We start from the raw sequence: 13,729 nt of genomic DNA on the forward strand, positions 1-13,729 counted from the left end.
TTGGTGGTCTGGAAGGTCTTGATAAGTGTATGTGTGTTCATGTTGCCCCAAGTTGCAGTCAGGAGGTGTGCATGTAACCTTTTTTTGATATTCTATGTTTTTACATAGGCTGATAACTTATTTGTTGCACTCAATGTGGTAACTCTCTTTTGATGTCAACTTTACACTCTTTAATAATGCCATCAGATATAGTTCTTTGTTTCCAATGTGGCATATGCTCTATAAAAGATAATAATTTTGTTGCAACCTTGTGATAATTCTTATTGTAATGCCTTGATAACTTTGTGATGTGAATCTCATGCCATCATGTTTTTTTAATGACAACATATGTTCTCACATATCTTGATAACTTGGTTGCATTCATGTGATGATTCTTTTTGTAAAGCCTCTGATAACTTAAGTTTTTGCTGATATCTAATTGTGCTATTTTAGCTTTCTTGTATACTGTTCTTCATTTTCATGTGACTGGATGTTTATTAGATCATGAATACACACATGTGTTCTTCATTTGTTTTTGGTATTGTTCATGTGTGTGCTTTTTTGTGAACTCCTGATAACTTTTGTTGCATTTCGGTGATAACTTATTTTTATTTTTATTTTTGCTTTTTTTCTATTGAGCAGAAATTTGCCAAATCTACTCAAATAGTTGCTCGATTCACGTTCGCTATGGCTGGCATAATAGGCGATCTTGTGCAATCATTCACCGCTTTGGATGATGAGGGCCATTCAGATGCCTCCTGTAAGCTAGACGCTGGATTGAATGTTCTTTCTTCCGCTGCTTGTATGACGGCAAGGACCACGCGCTCATCGCAAGGCAGGCATCCAGAAAGCATTGGAAAGAACATTGTTGATGATTCTGATAGTGATGACGAGTACCACATAGGCAATGACGCTGATTCTGATGCTGACTCCGATGATGATGATGATGATGATGATGGTGGTGGTGGTGGTGATATGGATTATCGAGTTGTTCATCGTTGCAGCAAGGATCCTTTTGTTGCTTCAGGCAGTGGTACCGTGGATGTAGGTATGGGTAGCGGGGCAGCTGATGATGACACCACACATCTGAATGATGCAACTGGCAAAGCTCATGAGAGCACAACACCAAACGTTGAAGGCACGTGAAAGGACATGTGGTGCCCCCATGTGTGGTTTTGGTAATTGATGACAATCTCTATGGACTAATGGTTGCCTTGAGTTATATTTGAAGGGTTTGCCCATAGGCTTTTCTTGGAGTCCATTTGTTGGTTTCAATGAGAGTTTGTGATGACCAAGGTGCTATTAAGGAATTATCCAAAGATTGGTCATATGAGTGTTGAGCTTATTGCAAGCATGTCTTGAAGAAGAAGGTTGTGTGATCATTCATGTTTACCTTCAAGACATCGCCCAAATGAAGAGAGTTGCAAAGATTCAAGGTTGATCAAGACTAAGTCAAGAGTGAATCAAGTTGATCAACTCACAAAGCATAGAAGATGTACCAAGAGGGATCAAGTGATCCCATGGTATGGTAAGCATTGTCCATTGCACTTTATGTACTAACCCATGGTCTATGTGAGAGTTGTATGTGGGTTAGGTACGTATCCATGGGCTTGCGTCAATAGGAAGATATCATACAACCCATGGAAAGGATGACATCAAGTGGTGATCGTCATCAAGATTGCCGTGTGCAAGTTCAAGTGGAGCATCACGAAGAGATCAAGTGCTTGAATCTTGCCATCCATTGTGGTGTCAATGGACTTGTGAAGATGTGCCGAAGAGTGGCTCACCCATAGTGAACTATGGGGGAGCAATCATCTAGTCTTCATCGAGCCAACGCAATCAAGAAAGGTGGTCCAACTTGAGGGAGTCAAGATCGTCTTCATCTAGCTTAAGTGGACCATGTGCAAGGCAAAGGTTTTCCCTTGATAGGTTTTCTATTTTACCGGTCTTGTGGTGGTAGTTGGGAGACCGAGTTATAGGATCGTTTGCCGTACTATCAAGGGGGGCTCTCAAGTTGGTAGCTTGATCGTATCGTTAGTAGAGAGCTCAAACCATTGCATCCTTTCATCATGTTTCTTGGTTCTTGTTTGGTTATCTTTGTGAGTCTTAGAGCTTATGGTCATCTTGATGACAAGCTTGAGTTCATCGAAAACGGAGTTCGCATGCGTCTTCTATGATGTTTTCGGTGTTGGAGGTTTTACCGGTCTTATCCGATGAAGGGTTCTCACCATTTTCTTATGGGCCTTTCTCATTTGCTTATTCTTGATATTTCTATCAATATTGTGTTAGCCCATGTCGTTAGCTTTCCAACAAACTTGGTTTCGTTGAATTCGGAGTCCGTTTGCAAAAGTTGTGGCTGTTTTGGTAAAGGCTGCAGCGGTACTACCGCGACTAGAGCGGATGTAATTTTTTACTACCGCTCCAGAGCGGTACTACCACGGGTCCTGAGCGGTAGTACCGCTCCAGAGCAGTACTACCGTGGCTCCTAAGCGGTAGTACCGCTCCGGACCAAAAACTCGTGTTTTCTCTCTCGTTGGGCTGTTTTGACCGTGCTAAGCGGTAGTACCGCTCCTCCAAGCGGTAGTACCGCTTGTGCACAACCTGAGCACATAACGGTTAGATTCGGAAGGTCCTATAAAAGGGGCTCTTCTTCCCCAATGAACCTAATCTTTTGAGCTCGTGTTCTTCCCCCATTGTTGACCTTCTTCGAGCTTGCTAACTCTCAATCCCTCCAATGATTCTTGCTAGTTCTTGAGGGAAAGAGAGAGGAGATCTAGATCCACGTTTCCACCAATCACTTTCTCCTCTAAGTGAGGGGAACCCCTTGGATCTAGATCTTGGAGTTCTTCGTGTTCTTCTTTCGTTCTTCCTCTCATTTTCCTCCCTAGCATTAGTTGCTTTGGTGGAATTTGGGAGAGAAGTACTTGGGCACTCCGTGTGCCCTTGCCATTGCATTTGGTGCATCGGTTTGAGTTCTCCACGTGATATGTGGAAGTTACAAGTTGAGAAGCTTATTACTCTTGGGTGCTTGGCGCCCTTGAGTTTGTTCCTCTTGGGTGCTTGGGCGCCCTAGACGGTTGGTGGTGTTCGGAGATCAATCATTGTGGTGTAAAGCTCCGGGCAAGCGTCGGGTTTTCCAATTAGGTTGTGGAGATCGCCCTGAGCAATTTGACAGGTACCGGTGACCGCCCCCAAGGGTTGCCAAAGTGTACGGTTCCGGTGACCGCCCCCAAGGGTTGCCATTTGTACGGGTTCGGTGACCGCCCTCAAGGGTCCCTTAGTGGAATCACGACAGCTTGCATTGTGCGAGGGCGTGAGGAGATTACGGTGGCCCTAGTGGCTTCTTGGGGAGCATTGTGCCTCCACACCGCTCCAAACGGAGATTAGCATCCGCAAGGGTGTGAACTTCGGGATACATCATCGTCTTCGCGTGCCTCGGTTATCTCTTACCCGAGCCCTTTACTTATGCACTTTACTTTGTGATAGCCATATTGTTCTTTGTCATATATCTTGCTAACACATAGTTGCTTATATTGCTTAGCATAAGTTGTTGGTGCACATAGGTGAGCCTTGTTGTTTTAGGTTTTGTGCTTGACAAATTAACCGCTAGGTTTATTCCGCATTTGTTCAAGCCTAAAACGTAATTATTTTAAAACGCCTATTCACCCCCCTCTAGGCGACATCCATGATCTTTCAATTGGTATTAGAGCCTCGTCTCTCTTTGTTGGGCTTAACCGCCTAAAGAGTAAAGATGTCGACTAGGGGATTAGGATTCTCTGACACTCTTAGTTTCGATGGCACAAATTTTGATGTTTGGGTAATTCGCGTGCTTAATCTCTTTAGGGTCATGGACCCAAATTTAGAGCGAATTGTAGATATGGGTTTTTCTCCTCCAAAGGATCCCCAAAGATTATCTTTAGTGGACGAGAAAAACTCTTATCTCAATGCTCAAGCTTCTAATGTGCTTTTCGATGCTTTGAGCAATGTAGTTATATTTCAACTCATGCCGTTCTGGGATGCTCATGAGTTGTGGACAAAGCTTCAAGATAAATATGGCGTGTCCAAGTTTTGTAAGGATGATTGAGGGAGTTCCGGACTAGGGGGTGTCCGGATAGCCGAACTATCATCATCGGCCGGACTCCAAGACTATGAAGATACAAGATTGAAGACTTCGTCCCGTGTCCGGATGGGACTTTCCTTGGCGTGGAAGGCAAGCTTGGCGATACGGATATGTAGATCTCCTACCTTTGTAACCGACTTTGTGTAACCCTAGCCCTCTCCGGTGTCTATATAAACCGGATGGCTGTAGTCCATAGGACGAACAACAATCATACCATAGGCTAGCTTCTAGGGTTTAGCCTCCTTGATCTCGTGGTAGATCCACTCTTGTAACACACATCATCAATATTAATCAAGAAGGACGTAGGGTTTTACCTCCATCAAGAGGGCCCGAACCTGGGTAAAACATCGTGTCCCTCGTCTCCTGTTACCATCCGCCTAGACGCACAGTTCGGGCCCCCCTACCCGAGATCCGCCGGTTTTGACACCGACATTGGTGCTTTCATTGAGAGTTCCTCTGTGCCGTCACCATCAGGAAGGATGCCTTTTCCCATCTTTAAAGACGGCACCGTCGTCAAGGGAGCTTTGGCCGCCAGCCAGACTATTCGGCTAGGCGGTTTTCTCATGACCGCCTGTTCGGCCACCGCCCCGACAATGACCTCTCAAGTCATTAAAAGCGATCTTCACATCAGCTCGGAATTCACCGAGCAGCTAGATCCGATTGATCTCTCCTCCGTAAACGAGCTCTTGGATCGCATCGCCACCCTGGGAGTCGCTACCGACTATGATCAGATTGGGCTTAAAACCGATTTGAGAGAAATTAACTCTCCCCAGGTTACCCACCACATTGTCGTGGTAGAGGAACAATGCGGCGACTCTTCTTCTATGTTAAAATCCAACTATGTCTGGATTCCGGATCCCTCCATGCCGGATTCCCGCGGAGGGGCGGACGCTAATCAAACACTGAACCTAAAGTCAGGCATCAGACCAGATTTGTTGGAAAGCGCTCAGCAAACCAAGCTTCCGAATTCGGAAGCTTCTTGGCCTTTGAGCCTCAGATCAGGCGGGGTTCCGAACTTAATTCCACCCGCCCACCCAAACATAAGCGATCTATCTCAAATACGGCAAGAGCCCGATGAAACAGTACATCATTACTGGGCCAGATTCCTCCTGGTTATGAACAGGATAAAGGACTACCGTGAAGAAAGCACGATCTCAATCTTCTGCAACAATTGCACGAACAAGGGAATCATAAACGCCATCAGTCGTCGCGAAGTTTCACGCTTCACCGACCTAGCGACCATTGTACAAAAATACTGCGCGATGGAGAGTGCCTGGAAAACCGAAACTAGGTTTTGGGACAATCCAGCCCTGAATACAAACCCAGTCCGAAATAAAAGGGTGCTTCATACTCAAGCCCTGGGTTAAAAACCAAAAAGCAAAAAACCCCTAAGGGGTACGGAACCATACTAGAGGGATGGCTCAACGGACCCTGCAAAATCCACAGTACAGAGGGCGCCACTCCAACACATAGCCTTCGAGCGTGTTGGATACTACGGCAGGTGGCCAAAAGTGGCTAGGCTTTTTAGCCCCGGGCAACCAACCCAGCAGTACCAGTATGGTATTAACAGTCTTCGAGACTTTCGCATCAAATACCATGCGGAAACAAACAATCCGCAGCCTCGCCGAAGTCTACCAAGTAGCAACAACAAATCCATGGAGCGACACGGCTATCACCTTCAACGCCAGCGATGAACCTAAATTCCGAACAGCTAGAGCACCAGCCGCATTGGTCCTCAGTCTGATAGTGGACGGTTTCCGTCTTACTAAGTTACTCATGGATGGCGGCAGCGGATTAAACCTCATCTATGAGGAAACCCTTCAAAAAATGGAAATTGACTGGAGCTGCATTGAGCGAAGCAGCACAACCTTCAAAGGGATAATCCCTAGTCGAGAAGTACGCTGCACAGGAAAAATCACACTAGATGTAGTGTTCGGCTCACTGGACAATTACAGGTCCGAAGAGGCCACATTCCAAGTGGCCCCATTCGGCAGCGGATATCACGCTTTGTTAGGGCGAGAGGCATTCACAATCTTCCAAGCTATACCCCACTACGGGTACATGAAGCTCAAAATGCCCGGACCCAATGGGATAATCACTCTCGCCAGTGATCCAGATACAGCACTCCGCACTGAAAATAAGACAGCCGCACTGGCCCTAGAGGCATTGTCCGAAGCCCTAGCGGCAGAGGAACTAACTACGCTGCGCTCCATGGTGGATAGGGACGATGTGATACTCGATAAGAGGTCCAAGTCCACCTCTTTTAAACCAGCAGACGAAATAGTCAAATTTCAGGTCCATCCAACGGACCCCACAAAGACGGCCTCCATTGGGGCACAATTAAGTCCTGATGTCGAAGCCGCACTACGAGAATTCCTTCGGGAAAATTTGGATATTTTTTCCTGGCACCCTTCAGACATGCCAGGAATCCCACGCAGGCTGGCAGAGCACAGCCTAAATATCCTAAAAGGATTCAAGCCAGTCAAACAAGCTCTTCGGCGATTTTCCGAACCCAATAGACAGGCAATGGGAGAGGAGCTAGCCAAACTCTTAGAAGCCGGATTCATCAGAGATATAAAACATCCGGACTGGCTAGCCAATCTAGTAATGGTACCAAAAAAGGACAAATCCTGGCGCCTCTGCGTCGATTTTAAAGACCTTAACAAGGCCTGTCCAAAACCAGTGTACTACGTATCCACTGTTCTAACTCCATGCAAATCCCGGTACCCACATTATTAAAAGATAGCGTATGCGGTGTTCGTGGCATCCCGGAAGCTGCGACACTACTTTCAAGAGTGTTCTATAACAGTGGCCTCCGAAGTACCTCTCAATGATATTATAAACAATCGCGACGCAACGGGCAGGATTGCAAAATGGGCTATCGAGCTCTTACCATTTGACATAACCTACAAACCACGGCGAGCTATAAAGTCGCAGGTTCTGGCTGACTTCGTCGCCGAATGGACCGAAGCCGAACTCCCTAAAGAGTACGGCGCGTAATCCAACTGGATCATGCATTTCGACGGATCCAAAATGTTGGCTGGCTTGGGGGCTGGCGTCGTCCTGACATCCCCAACTTGAGACACAATCCAATACGTACTTCAAATAATGTACGTGGACTCCAACAACGCAGCCGAATACGAGGCCCTTCTACATGGCCTCCGGATGGCAATCTCCATAGGCATTCGACGCCTAGAGGTGCGCGGGGATTCAAACCTCACAATATCCCAAGTAAATGGAGACTTTGACGCCAAAGATCCAAAAATGGCAGCTTACCGCAACGCCGTCCTAAAAATGTCAGCTCGGTTCGAAGGACTCGAATTCCACCATGTAGCCCGGGATAATAACCAGGCAGCAGACGTGTTAGCACGCATCGGCGTGAAATGAGACCCCGTCCCTCCAAACATCTTCCTGGAACGGCTCTTTAAGCCATCCGTATTATGGGAAGAGGAGTCCGGAAATAACAATCCGGAGCCAGCTGCATCACCTAACTTAGACCATTCTGACACAATCGGTGGCTCAGCCAATGAAATAACACCTTCAGCTCACGAAATAATGGCAGTAATTGCCCCGTGGACAGAACCATTCCTAGCCTACTTAATTCGGCAGGAACTTCCCGAAGACCAAAATGAGGCCCGCTGCATAGTTCGGCGATCTAAAGCCTACAAGGTCCATGAGGGAGAACTTTATAAGAAAAGCACAACCGGAGTCCTTCAAAGGTGTATCTCCGAAGAGGAAGGGCGAAATCTCCTGGCTGAAATTCACGCCGGACTCGGCGAGCACCACGCTGCAGCCCGGGCCCTTGTAGGCAAGGCCTTCCGTACAGGATTTTATTGGCCGACAGCCCGGGCAGATGCTCAGGACTTAGTCCAACGATGCGTCGGTTGCCAGCTCTTTGCTAATCAGAGCCACATGCCACCCACCGCCCTCAAAACTATACCCATTACCTGGCCGTTCGTGGTCTGGGGGCTTGACATGGTTGGACCCCTTAAAGGGGGAACCCACAAGCACAAATACTTATTGGTCATGGTGGACAAATTCACCAAATGGATTGAGGCCAAGCCGGTTAAAACGGCAGAATCCGGACCGGTGATAGACTTCATATCCGGGGTAGTACACCGTTTTGGCATCCCCCACAGTATCATCACTGATAACGGCACGAACTTCATGGCCGACGAGGTTAAACTCTGGTGCAAAAACATGGGCATCAAGCTCGATTACGCTTCAGTCTATCACCCCCAAACTAACGGTCAAGTCGAGCGAGCAAATGGTCTAATCATGAGCGGCATCAAACCCAGACTAGTGCAGTCCCTCAAGGAATCTAACATGCACTGGGTAGAGGAGCTCGACTCCGTACTCTGGGGGCTGCGGACCACGCCAAACCGAACTACTGGATTCACACCATTTTTCATGGTATACGGCGCAGAGGCAGTTCTGCCCTGCGATATAATTCATGACTCACCTCGTGTGCGCATGTACGAAGAAAGAGAAGCCGAGTTGGATCGGCAGGACAGTTTGGACGCCTTAGAGGAGGAGCGGGATGTGGCAAAGGCTCGTTCCACATTTTATCAGCAGCAGGCTCGAAGATATCAAAGCAGAGAAGTACGGGCCAAAACTTACAATGTTGGCGAACTCGTTCTACGCCCGCCGGACAAGAAAAAGGACAAACTCAAGCCCACGTGGGAAGGTCCCTTCATCATCGACCAAGTCCTGACCGGCGGAGCATACCGTCTACGTAACGCATCTGACAACCGACTCGAGCCGAACCCATGGAACGCAGCCCGTCTCCGAAGATTCTACGCCTAACGCCGGACTCAGAGTTCGTCTCACTCCCCCGTCCACTTTTTTATATTTTTTACTGTCTCTTGTCCCCCTCCTTCTTCCCACTTTTTTCAATACCTTTTATTCACCATTGTATGCATCGATATTGTTCGCACACACTTGATGTGCTCCTAGCACTCATTATACCTGGGAGCTTCTTTAACAGAAGCTTATTCATACGGGCTTCATGCCCAATACATGTGTCATACTTCCGCATGTACCTTTTATTCACCATTGTATGCATCGATATGACTTAAGTTTTGGCCAAGCTGGGTTGCCTGGCTCCTGTGCTTACCCCTACGTTCCCGATTGTTTGGCTAGGAGGTAAAGGGAGCACCTCTGCGATTGCTACTGCCGGGTCAGCCGGATGTGTACCTCAGACTGGGTGAAGCCGAAAGCTAGCGTTCTTAAGAGAATATTCGGCCGGTGACTGAAAGATGATTTATTACTTACTTATTTATCTGCCCTAGATGCTTTTTCTACTATTTTCGCAGTCCGGCATTGCACTTTAGGGCATGCCTCCCAGGGAAAGGAACCCTTAACGGAACTATTCTCCCTGGAAGATGTTTCTTACTAACCATGTAATATAACATAGCTAGTTGGGCACTTGTCTGATAAAGCAATTATGACCCCGACGCCTTGTCTCCATGCATGCCCCGGTTCTTTTATAACCGTAAGGGTATTCGGACACACTCTGGACTGTTGGGTCCCGAGGTTGAAGCGAAACGGTCCACAAAGACAAACGATCTACAATCCGGCTAGAAGGCATTTTACATGTCATTTCAAATTACATCGTCAAACCGACTGATTGTACTCCTCCTCAATCCCATCTAATAGGCTGTCTAATTTACAGTCCTGTTGGGAATATTTCGCGGCCAGTTCTACTTGGCCGTACATCAAGCTCACAGGGATCTCCTTCCCATCAGGCCGCGCAGGTCCGACCTCGGCCATGTGGTTTGGGTCAGCCTTCGGGTAACGCGTCTTCACCATGGCCTAGGCCTCCCTGGCGCCCTGACGACAGACCGACATCTTCCACAAACGGAGGCGTCGACGTGCTCCCTGAAGCTTCTCAGCAAGCTCACCAAGGCCCTCGGGTAGGGAGACGGATGTCCATAAAGCCTGAACGACGCCACTCATCGCCTGCCGAACACGTTCGAGCAATTGCACCAGCTCGGGAAGTTGGTCACCCATTGACCCATGCATTTCCTCTGCAGGGCGACCTGTGAGCACACCTAAAGACATATTTCTATCAATCGACTTCCTCGCCGAATTCTTCTTTTCAAAGGAATTTGCTCAAGCACTTACTATAAATGCCGCGACGAAGCCGCTGATTCTCCTTCACGGAGCCAGACAACTGGGCCCGAACACCTTTTAGCTCTTCTCCTAGCTGGGTGTGGGCATCTTGGAGCTTGTTTCTCTCCTGCTGCACCTTCATAAGCACCCTCTCACCGGCCTTTAGCTGACGCAGTAGCTGTTGCTTGTCCGGATCTAGTCCGGCGCCCTCTGCAATATTATTGTCAGATTCACGCTGCACTTTGTTAATTAATTATCTTTTCAAAGTACGTCTTACCAGCGGGGGTCTCTGTGGCTCCCCCTGTGGCGGACAGTGCGGCCTCAAGTTGGGCCTTGCACTCTTGGAGCTCCTGGGACAGATGGTATTCTTCTCCGTAAGATCCTGCATAATAATTGATCCTTAAATTAGTTATTTTAACTATTTTAAGTCTCGGGGGCTACTGGCATATATAACTATTAAAATTACTTACCCGTATGTCTTTCACATACTACTCCGTGGCTCTGGTTAACCCATCTTGAGCGGCACGGAGGTGCGCGTTTCCCGCATCAAAGGCATTTAACGCCTCCGGGGAAAAACACGCGTCACGAAGAACTGTCCGGTGACGCTTGTGATTCATGGCGCTCTCCACCTCAGACCGGGTGGCGGACAGCCTGTCGGCATCCTCTGTCGGAGGAGCGTCCGGCTCATGCCTTGTATTCGCCTCCCCTCCCGGACCATGCGTTGGAGCATGGCTGGCGGAGGCTTGATTGGCAACCTCTCCGAACACTGTCCAGTGAGCGCTCTTTCTGGAAAAGTTATGAGCATTAATATACCTCCTGGGGATCCTTCCCTTAAAAATAGCGGTGCTCCGTACTGTTGTGGCGACGTTTCGGTTCGCGTCGCACTCCTCTTCCGCCTGCTGGGCCGGACTGACCCTTGTTGGCCGGCCGCCGCGGGTTCGGCTTCCTGCCTTAAAGGCACCTCCTGCGATGCACCATCAGTATGGGATGGTCAGAATTGAGCGCGGATCAAATGATGGTGTCAAGACCTCGGTCGTAGTCACCTAGGAGACCGGAAACAAACCGGGGTAGTCAGCCATAATGGCGACTAGGGCATTGTCCATGCTAAGATGGTGGAACACCCCGTCAATCAGCTCCACCTTTATGTCCGGATCCTCTTTGGAGGTCGGATCAAGGGATCGTTCCGGATCCTCGGGCTGTGGAGTTAGGCTTCGTATGCCCTCCACGTCCCGGCGCAGCTCCTGCGTCGAAATCACAGAGTAAGATACTTGACTTTGAAAGTATGGATCGGGTAGATGAACATCCGCTTACCCAGCTCCGAGGGTTATTCATAGAGAATCCATTCAACGGATTCGTGCGGAGGAAGTCCTCCTCCTCTCCCTTGTACAAGCCGGGCAGGATCTTTGCCACATCGGCTGCCGAGCCTGGCCTTTTGCGGCCATGACAGGTGGCGTCATCTTCGCCATTGAAATCCCACATAGGGTGGCCCCTATATTGGAGTGGCTACACCCCTCGCATAATGCACGTGGCCATGACTCCAATCATGGTCAATCCGGAGTGGGCCAGTAACCTAATCCGGCCCATCAGATAATGGATGCTCCTATCATCTTCCCGTTGAGGGCTCCGCGGGCGCCAACTCAGGCGTTTCTTCAAGGGAGCATTGCTGAACTCCGGGAGGCCGATCCGAACTGGATTCGGCAGAGGGGCGTCCTCCATGTAGAACCATTCCGAAGGCCAGTCTTCGGACGCCTTCTTCGGGGTGCCGGATAGATATCCGGTCCCAGCGATGCGCCATATTTAGGCTCCGCCCACTTGATATATCGACCCCTCATGAGAACGGGGTACGAGGCAAAACAATCTCTTCCACAACGCAAAATGGGGCTCGATGCCCAAGAACAGCTCGCAAAGAGCTACGAAGCCCGCGATGTGAAAAATGGAGGCGGGCGTGAGGTGGTGAAGCTGGAGTCCGTAGAACTCTAGGAGCCCTCGGAGAAACGGATGTATGGGAAATCCGAGTCCCCTTATTAGATAGGGGACAAAGCATACCCGCTCCCCTTTGGAAGGGTTGGGGACGCTCTCCGCCTGCTTTCCACCCTTGTAGGTGGCTAGTCCATCTCGAACCGGAACCATGAAAGCTGGGGGAAGATATCCCTCGGTTTGGAGCGCCACTAGCTCGTTGTGTGGAACTGAGCATCTCCCCCAATCTCCTGGCTTAGGGCTGGGAGCGCGAGAGGAGGAGCCGCGTCGACTATCCATGATGGAATGGATTTTTGTTAGAGGCGCTTCGATGAGAACTTGCGGATGGAGGATGGTGTGAGCTGGATCTAGATCCTCGCCTCTCTTATAGGCGGCTCGTTCTCACGGCTAGGGGGTAAAATGTAAAAATACCCCAGCCTTTCGCATTCGTACGACACGTGGAAGAAGGCCATTATTGGGCGTAGAAGACAAGGAGCACAACATTTATAAGGAAGCTAGACACTATTCGACGGGAACATGAAGTTTGAGGGAGAACCCGCCTTGCAACGCCGAAGACAATATACGCGCCGGACTCGTCGTCGCTGAAGCCCGGTTCGGGGGCTACTGAGGGAGTTCCGGACTAGGGGGTGTCCGGATAGCCAAACTATCATCATCGGCCGGACTCCAAGACTATGGAGATACAAGATTGAAGACTTCGTCCCGTGTCCGGATGGGACTTTCCTTGGCGTGGAAGGCAAGCTTGGCGATACGGATATGTAGATCTCCTACCTTTGTAACCGACTTTGTGTAACCCTAGCCCTCTCCGGTGTCTATATAAACCAGATGGCTGTAGTCCATAGGACGAACAACAATCATACCATAGGCTAGCTTCTAGGGTTTAGCCTCCTTGATCTCGTGGTAGATCCACTCTTGTAACACACATCATCAATATTAATCAAGCAGGACGTAGGGTTTTACCTCCATCAAGAGGGCCCGAACCTGGGTAAAACATCGTGTCCCTTGTCTCCTGTTACCATCCGCCTAGACGCACAGTTCGGGACCCCCTACCCGAGATCCGCCGGTTTTGACACCGATAATGATCGTTCTCCCTCCACCTCCGGTCGTGTTGCCTTCTCAACTTCTTCTACTTCACCTACATGTGGATTGCCACAAGGTAATGTTATGGTGAGTAGTTTTGGTCATTGCAATGATGGTAGTATGCTTATTATGGATGATCCTTCATCATTATCTTATTGCAATGCTCCTTCTTTGGGCTTTAACACTTCGAGAACTCCAAATGTTTCACATGCTTGTGTTGATAGTCCTTGCATATCATGTAGAAATTGCTTGACTAAATCGCATGATGATATGCTTGCTATGTCTTGTTGCCATGATAAAAATGCATCTATTTCCTCGAATTATTGTGCTAACAATGTAGAGGAAACCGAACACTCCATGGAACAAGATGTGGTGTTTAATGGTGCCTCAAGGGATCCTACATCATCATCTATTGCTTTTTGCCTTATGGCTAAGGCATCAAAGGTATCTCCTACTTTGTAC

Source organism: Triticum aestivum, chromosome 7B, assembly GCF_018294505.1.
Source record: "Triticum aestivum cultivar Chinese Spring chromosome 7B, IWGSC CS RefSeq v2.1, whole genome shotgun sequence".
Lineage (NCBI taxonomy): Eukaryota > Viridiplantae > Streptophyta > Magnoliopsida > Poales > Poaceae > Triticum > Triticum aestivum.